Consider the following 19,799-nt stretch of genomic DNA (forward strand, 5'->3'; position numbering starts at 1 on the left):
CAGAACCTGGGGGAGAGGCAGGGAAAAGGGAATGAGCCCTGGACACCTTCATCCAGACGTCTCTGTTTCCAGAACAGACAGGGAATACATTTCTGTTGCTGTAGCCACTCAATCTGTGCTACTTTGTTATGGCAGCGCTGGCCGACTAATATGTGAAATGGATTCCACTGAGAAGGGGACCAAAACATAACAACTTGTATGCTGCTCTTTGAAGGAGCCCATCCTCCTTCAGAACACATCCTGTGGGAATAACTTCAAGGACCCTAAATTGAATTAACGATTGTTTTTTTTCCAAAGGATAGGAGGAAACGCCGAACGAAATTTAGGGCGTGCTATTTCAGTATCTAGAGCTTGGGAATGTACATGGGCTAGATAGTACAGAGAACTAGAGGGACAGAATCCCTGGCTTCCATGAGATTTCTAGAATCTACAGGACAAGAGAAAAGAAAGGGACAGAGATCAGGGAGTGGGGAAAAGAAAAGCTGAGCGGACGGCAGTGACACAGCACTCTGGCGGAGCAAACTGTGCACCGATTCCCCAAACAGGAGTAGGACGCGGAACAAAAGGCTGATATCTCGAATGCTTAGCAATCGGGTGGTAGGAGAGAAAATGAAGAGACGGACAGGAATCAATGAAAATTTTCAAAACTGGAAACGCAGCACACAAAACACAGAGCCTTCGTTCGGCCCACTTACGTGCAAGGCCATAGGCTCCATGAGAAAACACAAAACACGCTTAGGAAATATTATGAAAAGTACACAGGAAACAGATGAGATATACTCTGAAAGATATACTCTGCCGATATACTTGGCAGTGAGGTTGGGTACGTGTGTGTGCGCATAATTTATCAGTACGGTATTCATATCTATACACACTTAAACATCTAGACGACAACTAAATCTGCCCAGGGAGACCAGAAGATCGGACCTGAATGAACTTAACAACCAGAACAAAGAGAGAAACTTTCCTTGGAGTTTACTGAAGAGATTTACATGCTGAAATTCCTTGTGTTCAATTTTTTGGAATGTAAGTATTCACTTTTAAAAACTACATTTAAATATTTAATATACCCCAATTAATGACTATCAACTTGAATATTTCTGTACATTCCTTTAGATTCTATTTTTTTTATTTATTTTGAGAGAGAGAGAGAGAGAGAGAGAGAGAGAGAGACAGCGAGTGAGCAGGGGAGGGGCGGAGGGATAGACGAAGAGAGGATCCCAAACAGGCTCCGTGCTGTCAGCTCAGAGCCCGATGCTCAACTCACTGAGCTGCCCAGGTGCCCCTATTCCCACTTTTAAACTAACGAACGAGTTAGCAGGCATGTAGACACCGCACACAAAAGCTACTGTCGACGGGGAAAAGTGAACAGTCACTTATCCTGTCTGTGCAGGGACAGTACGCTTGATAAATATAGCGTGTCTCCATAAGGAAGCTGAGATTTAAAAGACAAAAATAGTACATAAACAGCAAAGTCTGACAAAATAAAATTATGTTCTCCCAGATGACTCCAACGCCAAACCCAAACTATGATACGGGAAAAAGAAGGCTTAGTTAGTGGCAGGAGAACATCGACCTCCTAGCGGTGGTTACTTGGCTTGTGCGAAGCATTATTATTAATAAGAGCAAATGCAATAACCCTCAGATGGAGAGTCTATTTGGAATTTGAAATGAATGCTTTTCCTCCAATAATGATGCATATTCAAAAGCCAGCTATGAACCTTAGGTTTATTTTTTTAGGACTAGTATAGAGTTAATGTTCCTGGAACTAGCCAGAAGGGCTTAGAAACTAGTAAGTGCGTTTCCATGGTAACGGGCTGCTCTGCCAAGGAGAGATCGGTTCACACATTCCCTATAACCCAGCGACCGCATGGGGAGAAGGGAGATCTGCATTTGGGGTTTTCAGGGTCACTGCCAGCTATGATTTTTGCTAGGTTATTTGTTTTCATGAGAATTCACGTGGCATTCATGTTTACAAGTTACCTAAGCTTAATGACGACGGCCATCGGCATGGGCTCTGAGGGAGGTATGGTGGTGACAAAGGCACCCACAGATTTCACTTTAATTCATGCTGTGGGTTACAGACCCCTGGCTGGAAGAGTCCAACGCGGAATCCCGACAGAGGAGGGGCTGCGTCCAACAGGTGCGGCACCCTTCACGTACATGAAGCGCAGAGAGCGGCTGCTGTCCAGCAGGGGCTTCGTGAGCCCCGCTGGACAACTGACTTGTGACAACTGACCAGGGGATCGTCAGAAGGATCAGGCAGAAAGCATGGTTTCCAAAGACACGGAAGACAAGTGCGGGAGACACTCCGTAACCCGGAAATGAACGATCACAACTTCCTGAATAAGGGTGTCTTCTTCAAGGGAGATTTTTTTCCCAAAGGAAACGTTCTCATTCTGCTTTGCTTCACATGTAATTCTGGGTGGCGAGAGGAACATGAAAATGTCCTTCTCTTTTGCCTTATAGGGTTCGCCTTCTGGAGTGGCATTAACTTTTGGCCCATTACAGAAGTTGTACGGTCAAGGATTCACTAGACGGGTGAAGGCAAGGCCACACCTATAATGCACGGCTGCCCCCCCGCAGAGAGTGGTCCCACGAGGACGGCACTTGCGTGCTGCAGTTTCCTCCCCTGTACCAAGGGCATATTGTGAAGATGAAGGAAGAAAATCCAGGTTAATGCTTAAAATGGTGCCAAGAGTATAGCAAGCATCCAACAAATGTCAGCGGCTACATGTCATTACCACGGATGTTATCAGATTGTTAATATTAAAATTGAGGCAGGGTCTCTTACGAGGCCTTGGGAAAAACGCAGGTCAATCTTATAAATGATGAGATGAAAACACAAGAGATTCTCAAAGGAACTCTCCAAAAGTGTATACAGATACCTTAGACTTTATTTTGAATCAAACCAATTAATTGAAGGTCTTCTGAATCTTGCTAAGGTAACAGCACATTTGGGGAGAAGCACAGAAACTGTACTTCAAATGTGTAAATAAAATGTTCTAAAAGATGCCATCACGGCAAAAATATGTTTTTAATGTAGCGGTTAGTTTTGGTGGTGTTTTACTTCTATGAAACACTTTCTCCTAAAAGAGGACTGCCTGATGTAAAAATAAAGAAGGACTATGTGAACTTTTAATATGAATAGCCAGCTTTGAAGCAAAACTTATCAATGCACACACATAGTATATCTATTTCTCAAATGATCTGTATCAAATCATTACAATGTCAGGATGTTTATGGCTTTCTCCCACCCAGTGAATGTGTTGTCAAACTGCCATAATTATTTTTGTCTTTATTTCGGTCCTAACCTATTTATCATGCCAAATAGAGTATCTGCAAAGCAGAGCCATGGATGCTAATCAGAAGAAAATGACCAGGGAAAGAAATGTACTCTGGGCAGTAGAAGGTAATGTCTTTGGACTCAGCTTTTATTCTAGTTTTTTTGTGGAAAGCAGAACTCCTAAAACTAAGGCACCCACAAATAGATCAAACCGTGAAACTAAATCACTGCGAATTTAAGGCACAGTGTTTTAAGCACTACACCAAGGGAAGCAGCCGCCAAAGAGAAGCAGTAAACATCGAAACAGATCCCCAGTGCAAATGACAAGGCTGGCAGAGATCTGGAATGTTCTCAGAACTGTAGAGATTATAGCTCAGCCACAGATGACCTTCACACGATGAAATACTTTATGAGCCTCGCCCACTGAAGTTCACCGATCCACGCGGATGATACACAAAGGCAGCAACTGATAGACAGTATTAAGACCACAGAGTTGATGTGAAATAAAACCAATCATCTGTGAAGGTTTTATTTCAGCTTCTCCCTGCCCTTTGTGGGACCATTTGATTGTCACCTAAAACTTCAACGCCTTACTGCAGAGTTTTCACTACCGCTAAAGGCATATTCGTGGCACTAGCTCTGATCCCATCAAAGGCAGTATTTATGTACACGGGAATATAAAACTGTTGTAACAAGGAAAAATGTTGCAGATTTACAAGGGATCAAATTTACAAGGGAGCAAGTTGAGGTGCATGGGTTTCATCTCGTAAACGCTCTGATCAGAAAGGCAGCATGAAAAGCAGAAAAATCTGTCCTTGATGGTTTTCGGATAAAATATCGCTTCCCCTTGGAACATGCTCATAACTTATTGTTCCTCCTCACATCCAGGATGGGGCCACGCCAAGCACCAGGCGTAACTTGGAAGCAGAGTTCCGTGTTCTTGGGACTTCCACATAAATTCTAGCGCGCGCAATCAACTGACAATCATGTCTTTCTCAAGTTTGGAAAATGGAGAACATACGATTCGGTTTATTAAACTAAGTGTTCATTGCATCCCATAAAAAGAAGCATACACAATCCCCCCCCCCCCACTCAAATCTCCTCCAAGAATGAAGAGAATACAGACAATGGATTATGGAAGGAAAAAGGACCATTTCACTGAATTCAGAACTGGACTACAAAAGATGGGGAAGCCTGTCTGGTAACGTCATTTTATCACAGGAGTTCTAAACTGGATGTGTGAGTTGAAAACATTTAGGCCTTGCTACAACTAGAAATTCATCAACTCAGGAAAACAAGGAAGACAGCTACGGAGTGACTGGGTAACTGGGGAAATGCACTGTTATGTACAAACTCACTGAATATATGTATGCACATAGCAAAATGAGATTTAATGGAAAAACCGAAAGATGTGATTATCCTTTAAAATCAATTATGAAATTATTTATCATCCTCGCATACTTTAACAGGTATAAAATAAGTACATTTTTGCTATTCTGTGCACCGCTTAAAATATATACTATAACAGAATTTAGTTTTTCATTTAATTTCACCTTAGCAAACATTTATTGGGCCCCTCTCATGAGCCAGGTGCTAGACTAACCATGAGGGATACAAAAATGACCGATACCTGTGCTCTGTCCCTGAGGAGATCAGATTAGAGAGGGAAAAAGATACCACTGGAATTGAAACATTTGATCTCAGTGCAGAATAAAGTATGTAAGAGCCACGGAACCACCCAAGAGGAGCACGTGGGGGTAAACTGTAGAGTCAAGGGTAACGAAGTCTTCCTGGAAGAGATGACGTCTGGGCAGACTCCTAAAGCTGAGTGCCAGACCAGAAAACAGTCTAAAACCCAAGCCCAAGAGCATTAAAAATCTGCTATTCACAGAGGCTGTGAGTCCTTTCATGATCCTTCAGGGAAACCCTGTGTGTGTGTTGGGGGCAGGGGTCGGCAGGGGGGAAGATGTGCAGGAGAGGTAAACAGACCGTCATGGGGAATCTCATCTGAAGTGAAGCGGCCTGAACCTGACCTTGTAAGTGATGGGAGCCAGTGAATAGTGGTGAGTGGGGGCCAACGTGCCACTTGAAATCACCTGGGCTCTTTGGAGCGCGCAGGTAGACCTGGGCAGACAAGGAGAGCAGCAAAACTTCGGAGAAGGTAGGACCAGGGCTTGAAGGAGATAGATACATGGTATAGAGCTGGGTATCAGATGTTTTACTTCCGGGGATCCCTGCTGGCCTCACCCAACAGAAACATCGTTGGAAAGCTGCAAATTAATTTGGGAAGCCAAATCATATTTGGTAAGCCAAACCACACCACTGACAACTTACTTGTGTTTCTATTAATTTCATTGATTATTAAGTTGGTGCTGGGCCCTAAAGGGTAGAGCTTAGAATGTAATACGAATGGAAGTCTTCACAGCATTTTGTCGGCTGCAGAAGTTGTCTCTAAAGTAAAGGTTATGTGGAACATCGGCGTGTAAAACAGACACACGGTGGTTTTGGCTAAAGCAGGGCCTCAAATCTCAATGCCCCGTCAGCCTGGAAACGTCTGTACTCCAGGGAACGGTGCTGAAAACCACTGAAGAAGCCCCATTCATTGACTCCACTGATAAGCAAATGAGGTCTCCTGGGCAGAGGCCTTGTTTCAGAGTTGTGATGGAGAAGGAGACAGATGGGTTCACATGCACGGCTTTTCCAGTTATGAGCCACGTTACTTAGACAAGTCACTTTCCTTCTATGCTTCTGTTGCTCATCTATAAAGTTGAGGTGGCAGTGCCCCCCATTCCTCAAAGCGTAAGTGCTTTGTAAAATGTATACGTCTATGAAAAAAAAAAAAAAAAGCAAATTGCCAACCTCCATTCAGAGAGCTGGCAGCAAAGCCCAATGATCCGAGTCCCAGACGGCCGGGTGAGCCATCCAAGACCCCTCCCCCTAAGGATAAGGATGGAGGTGACAGAGAGCATGGGTCTCTTTGAGGCCACTACATAATCCACAGCCTGGAGGGGAACTGTTGTTGGCATCTACAGCAAGTTTTTTTGTTGTTGTTGTTCAGAGAATCCTTTAGTAGATCTAATCTGCCAAAAGCATATGGTTTCTAAATAGGAAGAAAACATTTAGCTCCAAAGTCTGGGATCTGGCACGTAAACCATCACTCTTGACACGCTTTGGCAAGGTGTACAAGAAGGCTGCATCTGCAGCCAAACATGGGCTTGTATCTTGCCCCCTGATTACCTGCTCCGTTCCAACAACTGCCTGCTATGAGAATTAAGCGAGATGATGCATAAAGGCCAGATGACTGGCCTCTGAAAAGCGCCTAGTACATGCTAGGCCAACACCGGTTCCACAACCTTCCGCTCGTGCCCCATGGTGTAAGTCACTATGCTATGGAGCTATTTGTCCATTAATATTCCACTGTCTTCACCGGGAAACACAGCAGCATTTAACACGTAGTCTTAGAGGATCACCATCCGTTACTGACCAGTGAGGAGACTGGAAATCAGAGAGGGCAGTTTGTGAAGTATTTTACACAGCAATAAGGCATGAGCTTAAAACAGAGGTAGCACCCTCTACAAAATATCCTAAGACGCGCACGGTGGTCTTGCTTATGTAAGAGGCCAACTGTCAACGACATGGCTACTTTTACTTTAAAATAGAAGAACATTTCAGCTAGCAGTTCAAAACCAGGTTTCAACAGTCATAAAACATGAGATCGACTGGATGTAAATGTCTAATGATCATAAGGTGCTTTGAAATACGGTTGTTGTATTTAAGGTGAACGCATGACGTCAAGTGTCATTAATACAATGAAAAACCCCCAAACGTTGCAGATTTGGCATAAAGTGTCTTCAGGGAGAGACTCAAAGTCACATATCCATATAATTTTTCTTAATTGCACTTTAGCATCTCTTAATCGAAAGCTCAGTGGCCAAAGGATGTGAAGAATAAGAGAGAGATGCTCTTCCAGGCTCCAAATGAGGCCATTTGCTTTGGTCTGGCACCCCCGGAAACCAGCTGAGGATGACTGGAGAGTCAGTTACGAAGACGTGAGCACTGGCCACGGCTGATGAACAGCAGGGCAGCGGGCAGGTCTTCATTTGCAAAAGGACAGCATCAAGGAATGCGGCAAGGAATCAGTTACACAAAAGCAGAATGCAGCACGTTACGTAACAGGGACAAGTTCCGGGGAAGGTTCAAAGTGCAGAAACACACGTCGGTAGGGGAGGAAATGCACGCGGCCTTCAAATGCCTTATAAGTAAACGTGCCAGGTGTATTCTGAGATCATTTATTACATTCTCTAAAAACCCAATGTGAATAAAACCTTTTCAGGCTCAAGTTCAACAAACGCATGCGTCTTTCTGGTTCTCGACAAGCCAATGGTCAAAATCTTAAATCTATGAGGGTATTGGCTTTCTAAGATCTCCTCATTGATTGTATGAAGAAAAGAAGGGGGGGGGTTCTTAAAAGTATAGCATGAAATGAACCACAAATAAAACTAGGAGAATAAAAGAAAATGAAGCCCTGCCTTCTCCCCTTATTTTTGCTGTCTACTGCCAGGGTTCTGGAGCAAGGACACAGAGCCTGAGACAGAGGCAGAAGAGGCAGTGGGATGGGGAAAGACAGTCAGGTATCAATGCCGACCCTGACTCACCAGGGATGTCCATGCTGATATAGTCTGTAAGACAGTGTGCAGAAGGGGGTCTTGAGATCGCAATATGGGAGATCACGCCTTTGCTAAGTTTAGGATCTAAGGCTACTGGATGGGGATATTGACCATGATTCCAGCAATCAAGTATAAATATCCCACTGACACCTTGATGGAACCTCTTGGGAAGTAATCCACATTAACAGATGGAAAGAACAGCCTCGCAGCCCCCTCGCTACCTGGGAGATGGAGAGTGGCAGGGTATAAAAGGTGTTAAGCTTTGCAGTGAAAAGTCATGTTTTCAAAAAACGGGATTCAAGTCCACAGTTCATTGGATGGAAAGCAAGCACAAGAATCTTACAAAACCACTTAAAATCTCAAACTCTGCCACTACGTATGGGCCAACTGCCTTCAAAACGATGCTTGAAAACAGTATGTTTGTCTGTTAACCAGGGTGCACACCATCAATGCGTTGCACTTGCTCCTTTGCACGTCCACTATATGAGATGAATGTCAGCCAGCAAGGTCTAGGTCACAAACACACCTCTCAGGAAAGATAGCATGGAGGTTTCAGAGGACACAGAGAACAGACCCTTGGCATTCACAGACAATGCGACGATCTACGAGAATAGACCAAAGATTCGAATACACAGTTCAGTCGTACTGGAATCTTCCATAGGTCATGGATCTGAGCTACCCACGATTTAGCCATTCTCTTCTGGCATGTGATCAGGGCTTCTGTTCTGCCTAAAATCCATTGATCTTTTCGCATTTTCTTTACAACCAACCCCAAGATGAGTTAACGGACACTCTTCTCAAAATTAGTTTTCAAACACAAAGTTTTTATCCCTTCACGAGAAGGACTGAGAATGTCAGTGTCTCAGGGGGCAGGAAAGGTTCCTTATACCCATTAAATCCCCAGGTGCACTAGGGCAGTGGATTCCTGTATTTTTTTTTTTTTTTTTTTAAGGAAAAGATGAATGGATTAACACACAGGCAGAACGCGAAGCCGGGGTGAGTGTGAACAGTAGGCATGGCTGTGCTCATTCCTCATTTTTCATGAGCGCTGATGTATGTCTTTTGAGGCGGTACTTCCCCCCAATTGCAAATTAAGGCTATTACTGAACTTGGGGCCAAGCACAAATAATTGAGCTTTTGAATGCTGAATCTGAGTCCCTAGGGAACACAGACTTTGAGCTAAGGAACAGAACTGTATCTAAACTAAATTTTGTAAACAAAACCCTATTTAAATGCAGTTGAGGAGTCCAGATTTAAAGAGCCTTTTGATAAAGCTAATTATGCGTTCACTGCTCCCTCGTTTGACTAGCTTAAAGTTGAAGCTCAAGTTCTTACCATAACATTCAACTGTAACTCGCTACAAATAACTCAACTTTTCCTTCTTTTTTTCCCCTTTCTTTTTCCTGACTTCATTTTCTCCTTCCTTTTCCCGCATGTAGACTGTGTCTTTGTCTTTCAGCGAGGTGATGCACCCGGTCCCGTTAACCCCTCCTGCTGCCATGTCTTGTGTCTGCAGAGGATGCTGCTACCAGAACTTGTAAAAGACAGAGGAGACCTACAGTGATTTTCCTTTATACGCAGAGGAAAACCCTTGAGTCCTATTCAAGTCCACAAACTATTCTCGATCGTCTACAGTTTGCTAGATTCTGGGCTGGATTCTAAGACACGGGGTTCAAACATAATTCCTACCCTCCGATTGCTTATATAATTCGCCAGCAAGAAGCAGAGGAAATGTAACCGTAACACAAATCAGGTAACGGTAAGTACGCCGTATGTATGCAGGGACTGAAGAAAGTACACGACAGAGACACTCATGGTCCTAAGGGACTATGAGTGCTTGTAATGTAAGTTCTGCAATAACAACGATTTAGGAAAGAGCAAAGTCTTCACGCAGGAGGGGAAACTTGAACCGGACCTCACAAATCATGGGGGGGATTCTGATCGGGTTTCTACTTGTGTTTCTGGCCGTCAGTGGGTCTGTTTTACCTTCCAGTGGAGATGCTGTGGTTTCCTCTCGACTGTGTTTTCCCTAAGTCTATTTAGATGTCACTCTATTATGGACATTTCAGAACCGACAACGGCTCTCCAATCTGTGCTGTTGAGCGAAACTGTGATTTTCCTGAAGGGCTTCCAGCATTGATAAATGACTTCATTTCCCTTCAGGAAGCTCGTCAGTCCACAGAAGCATACTGAGGCTGTAGGACATCCTAAAGTCTTCTCTAAGATTTCAGCCCCGCCCGTGCCCCTTCAGGGCAGGTGCCGATGGATGCCCGCCGTGGCTCAGACGCCACCGTTGAGAGCCTGTGTTCTTTACAGTAAGAGAAAATTGTTAAAGAAACTTACCATACCATTTGAGAATCATACAAATGCTTACAGCAAAGGATGACTGCGAGACTGTGCCTGTAAATGTACATGGTATATACTACATTGTGAAGAAACTTGGTGAATTAATGAGTGGTAGAAAGTCTTGGATTTTGCTCAACAAAAGCTTTTTTCTTTTTTTTTTTTCTTTTTTAAGGAACAGGTAACTTTTGAGATGGGCCTCCGAGGAACTCCTCGACTCCGAGAGTGAGGCGCTGATAAGGAATTGTGGGGAGGAAGACGCACACAAACTCTGCTGAGCCAGGTGTGAAGGGCACACGAGAAGAGTAACAGAACCTGACTTTGGGTAAGTGTGGAGAGGCCAGCCGAGAGGTGGCTTTCGCTGCAAGGCTCTGGACTTTAAATGTGATCGATGGGTACCTGGGAGAAAACAGGGTTTTGGAGCAGGGAAGGAACAAGATGAAAACAGTGTTGGCAAAAAAATGTTCTGCCTGCTAAATGGACTGGTCTGACAGCAGAGACCAGAGGGCAGGCTGACTGATACAATAAGGCGAAGTCAGTAACAGAGCTGTTTGGTGTTGAAGGGACGGGGTCTGACGTCTAATGCAGGAGGAAACCCGGTCAGGCTTGGCCTCCCTGGACACAGATGGTAAAGAGCCAGCAGTGCCTCAATGGGGCTTCCTTCCAGAGGAAGTTCCTTCCGGTGACCGTCGTGATGGAAACTGCATGTCTTTGTCTGAGGATGATGCTGAGCTGAGCTCGGCTTTACACGTGTCTTCTAGAGTCAGACCCACCAGACCCAAGTAAAAGCAAGAGATTAATTTCAAGACAGTGACAGACCAGTGCTATGGGAAGCTATGAGAGCAGGTACATCCGAACACCATCCAAAGGCCATGTGCAGAGGCCAACTTTCTCCTAGGGGTCTTAGTCTGTTCCGGATGCTACAACAAAATGCCACGGACCGGGTGGCTTATAAACAATAAGCATTTCTTTCTCACAGGTCTGCGGGCTGGAAGTCCAAGATCGAGGTGCCAGTGTGGTTAGTCCTGGGGAAGGCCCTCTTCTGGGTGTGTCCTCACATGGCAGAAAGGGCAAGGGATCTCTCTGGAGCCTCTCTTACCAAGGCACCTTCCCATCCCGAGGGCTCCACTCTCATGACCTAAGTACCTCCCAAAGGCCTCAGCTTCTAGTACGATCACATTGGGCATTAGGATTCCAACATATGAATGGGGTGGGGGACACACTGAGACCACAGCACTAGGCTCTGGAAGAGAGTGACCAGTTTGGAGAGGATACTCCAATGCTCACTAGTCACGTGGTCCTGATAAGCCTCCACCTCTCTGAACTTTGCATAGTCAGGATGCTTGGACGCTTCCTCAGTCCACACCTCATGGTGGAGCAGAAACTCAACAGGCTGGAGAATAAAAAGTGAAGGACTTGACAGGCCAGCTTTTTACTTGCCACTACTCTGTATGTGTCCTCCTCTCTCTAATGGGTGTTTTCTTACAGCCCCTTTCTCTCATCACTTGACTTTCTGGTCTCATCCCTTCTCTAATTGAAGACCAGCCATAGTTTCTAGGGAGTGGTTCCAACATTCCACAAGATATCCATGTTGTCTTGTGACTTTCCAGTTCCACTTTCCCACTGTGCAATTATCCTCAACTATGTTTCCCATTCCATTTATGACCCTAGCATTATAAAGAAATCAATGGGTATGAAAAGTCTAGTAAGGGATTGATAGAAGAGCCTGGGGGTAGACTTGGGATTTTATACCCAGTGCATCTTATCACACGGTTGCCCTTTCAGGAAGTTTTAACCCCTTCAGTTCTTGCATCCTCATCCACACGATGAAGATTCTTAAAGCCTTCTCTGCAGGGCAAGTAAGCAGATGAGGCACAGGATGCCTCTAGCACATCACTCCCCAGGTAGGCCTTCCACGGACCATGGGCTTAGCTCTTCTTCTAATCTTTGTAGAAAACCAGTGACTAAGGGCGCCTGGGTCGCTCAGTCAGTTAAGCATCTGACTCTTCGGCTCAGGCCATGCTCTCACAGTTTGTGAGTTCAAGCCCTGCATCAGGCGGACCATGTGGAACCTGCTTGGGATTCTCTCTCTCCCTCTCTCTCTGTCCCTCCCCCACTTTCTCTCTCTCTCTCTCTCAAAATAAATAAATACATTTAAAAAAAAAAGAAAGAAAAGCAGTGACTACATCGACAATGAACTGATGTATACTGTAATAATCACTAGTAATTAACAACAACAAAAAAACTATGGGCACACAGTAACTTATAGAAGTTCTTTCCTTTGATTAAAAAAGAGCATTTCAAATATGCCAAATAACTTAACTGGTAATTTAACAATTTAAATTGCCATCAGTAGTGGCCTCTTGAATTTCATAATAAATATGCGATAAATCCTCAAAAACAGAATTCTACTTTCCGTCTGAGCATAGGACTATTTTGTTTTAGAGAGGAGAATATCCCTACGTCTAACTTCACAGAAGCCTATATGATTTTTGTGAAGGAGAATAAAACAAGTAAAATCCCAGCTACTTTTTCCCAGAGAATGCCCCTCCTCTTCCTCTGCTTTTTTAAAAAGCACCAAGCGGGGCGCCTGGGTGGCGCAGTCGGTTAAGCGTCCGACTTCAGCCAGGTCACGATCTCGCGGTCCGTGAGTTCGAGCCCCGCGTCGGGCTCTGGGCTGATGGCTCAGAGCCTGGAGCCTGTTTCCGATTCTGTGTCTCCCTCTCTCTCTGCTCCTTCCCCGTTCATGCTCTGTCTCTCTCTGTCCCAAAAATAAATAAACGTTGAAAAAAAAAAAATTAAAAAAAAAAAAAAAAAAAAAAAGCACCAAGCAAGGTCAAAGCCTGGCTCCACTGGGCTGCACGGCGGGTCTCATTACCGCCGCTGGCTTCCCTGGCTCCTGGGGAGACCTTGCTCAAGGTCAGCTGAGCCGGCTTTGGGAGAGCCACACCTGACAGTACCGGTGGAACTTGAGCTCTGAGTCATTTGCTTGGCAAAGAGCTGATCTGGGAAAAGGCAAAAAGTCAGAGATGCTGGCGTGAAAGGTGGATGAGTCATGGACAAGGAACAAATCTTTCGTTAGGGAGGACCAGCGTTAGGAGACACTAAAATGGAGAAACAGCGGTTTGGGGAAAACTAGCGTGGGTTTTTGGTCAGGAGCATTTAACACACACAAAAAGCAGGCCAAGGTTGCTTTTGCTCCCGGCAATGTCTCAAGTACCCAGCACTCACACTACGAAGGAACAAAAATCTGTGCCAGAGAAGTTTTGGAAAAGGAAGCTTTCCAGGCGAAACTGCCTTTATCAGTTGCTTAAGTTTGATTCCAATAATAAGAAACTAAAACACTGTAACTTATTTCCTCAAATTGTAATCACATGGATAATGCATAGAAACCGTTTGTTTCTTTCACGGTGACTTACATAAACATTATACAGGGGGTTTCATATTCTAGACTGAAAAAACTCAAAAGTTTAACCAAGAGAACACTGCAAGGTCATTTTATGCCTTTCTTTTCTTTTTTGGTTTCCTTGAGTAAGGAACCATGTTTTAAAAAGACACACCTTGTACTCTTAAAAACAACGTAATCTTAAATGCACGTCTTGAGTAATAGTGAAAAACACGAATGACAAGATTAGTACCTAGGTCTCCATAGGGTTACTTATCTCTATTTCAAGAATGCAGAACAAAACAAAGTTTTAATACACTTCAAATGCAAAAACCACCCCAAACAGTTGAACACATTTGGATGGCGAGACAAGAAACTATGCTTTTCAACAACGATCTTTTAGAGCCCTTTTGAAGTAAATGTTTCCATCTTATTTACGGGAAAACCAGCAGAAAAACAACTGAAATCAGCTTGTGTACAATTAACTGACTTAGACACAGGGCCAAGAGTTAGTGTCTCCAACCCAGGTGACATCGCATTAATGAGTCAACGTGGCTGAATCCTTTCTCATCTCTCCCATGCAGGACGTCAGCTAAATGAGAATATTGACAAATATCGACAAACTCAAGATGGTTATGCCTGGGACAGTAACTGCCTGTCTTCTCCGGAATCTGTCTGGAAGGGAGAAAGGACGTTCCTTCACTTCTTGCATGCCTCTGCGGAACCAGGCACTCCCACAGCTATGTCCTTGGCCTTCTCCAAACCCCTACTAGCTTGCTGTTATCTTAGCTGGCATGTGGGCAACTGAGGCTCAGAGAAGTAAAGTCCGTTCGCAGGGTTGGTAAGCAGTGGAGCTGAGTTCACACTCGTGTCTACTCAACCCCTCAGTGTTTTCCTGGCTACCAGGGTCGCAAATTCACCTGCTCTCAGGAGTGAGCCCCCTGGGCATTAACATCACACGGCGGTGTCTGAAAAAACACAGGAGCTGGGAATCATAAAAGGGACCCACAGGCCCATTGGTGGGGGGCCTGCTTTTAGCACCAGAAAACCCCCTCCCTTGTGGGCACATCGGGATGGGTGGGCTCCTCGAATGAGGCTGAGTGGAGAACACGGGCCCTGCTGGAGGCACTCCCTATGAAATCCTGTGTGCAGGGGCAGTTTTGCAATCTCAGACCTGGGGATGGAGGGCGTGGAGTTCCTTCCAGCCAACAGGAGCCTAGGGCTTTCCTCTCAGCACTTCTTAGATCCGGGATAAGAAGATAAGGTAATATGGTGATGGATTTCAGGGCATATCGCTGGGGGGCACTGTTGGCTTTTTCCGTAATGCCTCTCTCTCCACAGATGGCAGAATTCCACCTGGCACAGGCCGGTTCTTACCTGTCAGCCTAAATTAGATTCTGAAGTTCCTGGACAGTGGTACCATCTACCCAACAATGTCATGCATAATGCAGTAATAATAAACTACAGAATGCATGACATACTATACGGGCAATGGCCCAATGCATATGGATGCTGGAAAAGAGGCTTGAGGAAGGCTGTCAATCAAATGGGAGCTTGTGGCCACTTGGGAATATGGCGCTGAGGTTAAGACTGTGCTCTCGTGACGTCTGTGCCTTAAGTGACTGCAGACATCAGTTAACTGGAGAGCTGTCTCTCAACTTCCTAAACATTTCCAATGTCCTCGTTTGGTGATATCGAACTCTCAGCCCCTCTGGGAAAGGGAGGAACCACCTGGACCCTGACCACTGTTCATCCACGTCCTTGCTTCCTTCGGGGGAAAAGGGGTCTGGTTCTAGGATGTTTCCAGGCTCTCCATCAGCTCTGGAGACCAGGAAAGAATCCTGGGGTGGCGTGGACGCGGGACGAAATGCCCAGCAGTCTCTTCATGAAGCACGCACATTTCCATAGCTGTTGGCTATCTGCCAACACTTGCCCCCAGCCTTCTCGGTCTGTCCCTTGGCTGGCCATTAGGTTCTGGCCTCTTGACATGGCCTCCTTTGGGAGCCATCCTGCAAAACTCTCTCTCCCCAAAACTCCCAGGGCACTTAATGCTGGCCCTACACCATTCGGCCTGTCAGAAAACACCATTTCATTCCCCGACCATAGACAGTGTACTTTTCATTAAAGTACAAAGATGTTCACTTTTTAATGTTGCCTTCAAACCCACGCACTGACAAGTAGCTGGTCACTGATTATTGGTAAATACAACACGGCCTTTGAAAAAACCGTCACTACTAAGCAAACACATAGAAGACACATCATGGAATCCCTTGGAAAAGCAAAAGTAAATCAAGGTTACTGTTACTTTTAGTCCTGGTAGGGACCTCCAAGACAGGGGCTCCTTGTTTTTCTTTGTCTTTTTTTCTTTTTTGGTCAGACAGCAAAATATCTGAAACCTCAGCCTCTCAGCCTCTTTGTCTTAATGTAATAATGTCACAGGTTTTCAGAGAGAATCAATACCTTCTGCTCAGAACGGGTCCAAATCAAGCAATGTACTTACTTGAAAGAGGAATGAATATTTTATGGACGGTAGTCAGAAGTCACAGGGAATCCTTTCTACCTTAAGCTACTCTCTGCAGCATGCAATATCTGAAAATAGAGAAAAAAACTGCTATTGCTTTTTTATTTGACAGAAATAGAAAATAGAGAAAAAAACTGCTATTGCTTTTTTATTTGACAGAAATGACGGTTCTTTTGAAAATGGGCGCGTGAATTAGAAAAACAAAACAAAACAGATAACAAACAGGTAGGTACACTAAAATGTGTTAGTTCTCACACACTTCGCTTAGAGGCGAAGGGTTTTTTGCTCACCTCAGCTACACTTGTAAGGAGACATTTAACCATGGGCGGCAATTATATAGAAGAACCTGCACGCGGAGTTGTGAGGAGTCACATAAATAAAGGCTGACAGGACGTCATCTCATTTCTGGAACTGCTGCCCTGCACATCCCGAGTCTGAGTCTACCCAAGGTCTGACAGGGTGTTCGCATGTCAAATGGCCTCAGGGCCATCTGGTTGACCTCCCCCCCCCCACCCCTTCAGAACAGGAAACAGGCCCGCTCAGGTAAGGGGCTTCGCAAAAACCACTCAGCTGGCTGGGGCAGAGCTCCAGGAGTACCCCTACCTGCACTGTCAAGCCCCCATGATACTATTCATTCATTCATTCATTCGTTCGTTCGTTCGTTCATTCATTTTCAAGTACTGGCAGACCACTTTCTATGAACCAAGTTCTACTCTAGGCTCTGTGGGTGAAGGGAAAAATGTCTGACCTCAGCGTCTCCATTCCAGTGAGGGGAGACTATATTCTCAGAATGTCCCGCTACCATGGCGGCTGGAGACATCTGAAGGCAGCGGGGGAGAGCTAGCCAGGGGTCTACTGGGGGAGGCACATTCCAGGCAGAGGGGGCAGCCAGGGCCCTGAGGCACAAGGAGCCCAGGAGGCTGCTAGGACTGGAGCAGGGGACATGCGGGGACCCAAAAGTAGTGGCTAAGTCTGTGGCAATGGACGAACCAACCAGTGGAAAGCAGGTGTCAGAGAAGCTGATGAAGCACAGAACTTTGGAGGGTACCTACTTAACAGGTGGGCAGAAAAGAAGGAGCCTGGAAAGAAACAGTTCAAGACAAGAGAAGAATGGAAGGGGGCTGTTTCCCAGAGGCCAGCAGGCCAGCTCCCAGCTGCTGCCTCTGGTGGTCAGCTCTGAAGGAGAATACGCCCAACACAGAGAGTAGCAGCAGAGCGAAGGCAGAGGGAAGTCAAGGCTGCGATACGACAGATGTGAAAATGTGGATACGGAGGCCCGACTAGGGCAAAACACTGCAGAATGCTGACCGCAGGTCCCGAATATCGGAAACGCAGGACCCGTATCCACGCAGACGGTTCACTGGTGGCAAGATCTAATGCAGACTTGTCCTTAAAGTGGACCTTCCCCCCACATTGGGCACGATTTAAAAGACGCCTAAATTCGATGAAATGTGTAAGGAAAGGAAAGCAGAAGGCCTCCATCATAGTAAGGCCAAAGGCAAGTGTTATCATCCACGCCCCAACTTTACAAGCCTGTCTTTAGTGAGCATCGACAAAATAAATGACTCCCACAAAAGAGTCAACAGGCCTCTTAGAGCAAAAGATTATTCCTGGCAAGGCACACGGTTGCAAAAGTCATCACTGAATTGCTCGGGAGTACAACAGTAATGAAGGTATTTTGCGATTCCTTGAAGGTGGATTTTTAAATTACGAGGTACATTTAAATTACTGGATGCCTCAAAAAAGGCTTTTTTAAGTCCCATGTTATGTCAATCTACTAAAACATAAATACTTCCATGCAACAATCCAGGGTGCATTCTGCAAACGTGCAGAAGGAAAAAAAAAAAAACAAACGACGGTTTATCTTCAGGACGTTCATTACAGATCACAAATAGGACCACATAGTAAAACTGAAAGTCAATATAAGATACGGAACAGCCCTGTGGCCCACGCCAACTCCTACAAGACATTAGCTCTGGGGGATGTGGTGCAAAGTGAGTGGCAATCAGAAAGTTCTGGATGGGGGGCCGGGCGTTACCATCTCTCTTCTCCTGAAGCCTTCCCTCCCTGCCCTTTCTCCTTGGGATCACCAAGCTAAACGCCTCTGTTCTCCTCTTATCCCCTATTATTATTTATTTCACGGTCTCTCCTCTACCACAGAGCTGTGTCTTCTATCCTTGTCTCATGAATGCTTAGTGCAGAACCTGGCACTTGGTAGGTGCACATCATCACAGAGTAAAATAATAAAAAAAATGAAATACACTTAAATGAGAGCCCTGTGTCTCTTCAAATATTTTTCCAACCCAGGCAAATCTGGGGGGGGGGGGTCAATCCTGAGATATTAATCACTTGCTAAGGACAGATGTCCCTTGCTTTTTGCCGTCACAGATGCCCAAGCATCCGGCCAGAAAGCCACCTCGAGGTGCCATACCACAACCTCACATCCAAGACCCTGTACGACACCTTGGTCTTTCTTTTCTGCAATTATTTTCAGGCTGCGATCAGCCCAGGGGCTTTGTGGCACATCATCCTATTCTACGTGGAATGACTTTTTGTTTTTAAACTCACTACCATTTTTTTCGGCCATGATTACGAGCCCCTAGGAGAAAAAGTCAGGAAGTAGCCCTTGATGTTTTAATTTAAAAAATTAGACATTTTATATTCTAGTTCATGCTAACGGACTTATTTCTGATTGGTCAGAAATGCCGTTCTCTCAGCAGTTAAAGAGCCACAGAATTACAAGGATGGGCAGAACAAAATTTTAAAGTGTCTAAGAAACTTATTTTTACTTTCTCATTTCAGAACTACACAAAGAATCCTCTGAGCGTAGTAAAAACAGGTTGTAATTGATCTGAAGATAAAAGTGTAGGTTTTGGTATTCTAAGAAAAGATGGCTGGCATTTTGTTTAGTGCTATTTGAAAAATGCCCCTTTAGTATATGTTAAAAGGCCCTTTGGGATATCATAGTACCTTACACAATATCCGTGCACATTTATAGTTACATCACATTTTTAAGAAGTTCCTTCTAGACCCAGAAAGTCTTTTAAGATCCAGCCCTTGAGACTCAACGTCATTTACAACTATTTCCCACAGCTTCCCAAATGCTAAGTGGGGCTGTGTTCAAAAGGGAGGTTTACAATGGTTATGCAGGACAACAATAATTTACTCTTCAGGCAGCTTCCTTCTTGGAAATTCTGTAAGACTAAGGTGATTAAGGAGGGGTTTCGGGAGATTAGCAGAAGGAGAAGGAGGACAGGCAGTTATGGAGCCGCATCAATTTATTCTTGTGCAGATGAGTGTCCACGCCCAACTGTCAAATGCAGGTTATTTTCCACACCTGCAGCAGGAAGCATGTCAGGCAAAGGATGGAGGGCTGTAACTGGAGAGAGGGGTCAGGCCGTGTGAAGGACAGCACGATCACCGTAACCAACTGCGCTCCCGCCACGGCGACGCAACCTTCTGAAGTCAGAACCAGGCGTGGCTGGGGTCAGGGGAGTCCGAACAGGAAGTCAGAGCTCTCGGGAGGGCGACCCTTCCCACATTCATCCCGTCGCACGTGCTATCTTAAAACCAAAACGCTGCCACTGCCTGTAGTCA

The 19,799-nt window shown here is 45.2% G+C and overlaps 1 protein-coding gene across 13 annotated transcripts in view; it reads right to left on the bottom strand.

The window, feature by feature from the left end:
• The window catches only part of FAM110B (family with sequence similarity 110 member B), a 147,267-nt gene that overhangs the window by 45,964 nt on the left and 81,504 nt on the right, over nt 1-19,799 (bottom strand). For 4 of the 13 annotated variants that reach the window (XR_015246764.1, XR_015246761.1, XM_086695391.1 and 1 more), the window contains one exon: nt 16,182-16,270. The exons of the other annotated variants lie outside the window; for them this stretch is intronic. The gene's annotated coding sequence lies outside the window, so the exon portion shown is untranslated. The remainder of the gene's footprint in view (nt 1-16,181; nt 16,271-19,799) is intronic. 13 annotated transcript variants of the gene reach the window in all.

Source organism: Puma concolor, chromosome F2 (genome assembly GCF_028749965.1).
Source record: "Puma concolor isolate L17-30 chromosome F2, mPumCon1.1.hap2, whole genome shotgun sequence".
Lineage (NCBI taxonomy): Eukaryota > Metazoa > Chordata > Mammalia > Carnivora > Felidae > Puma > Puma concolor.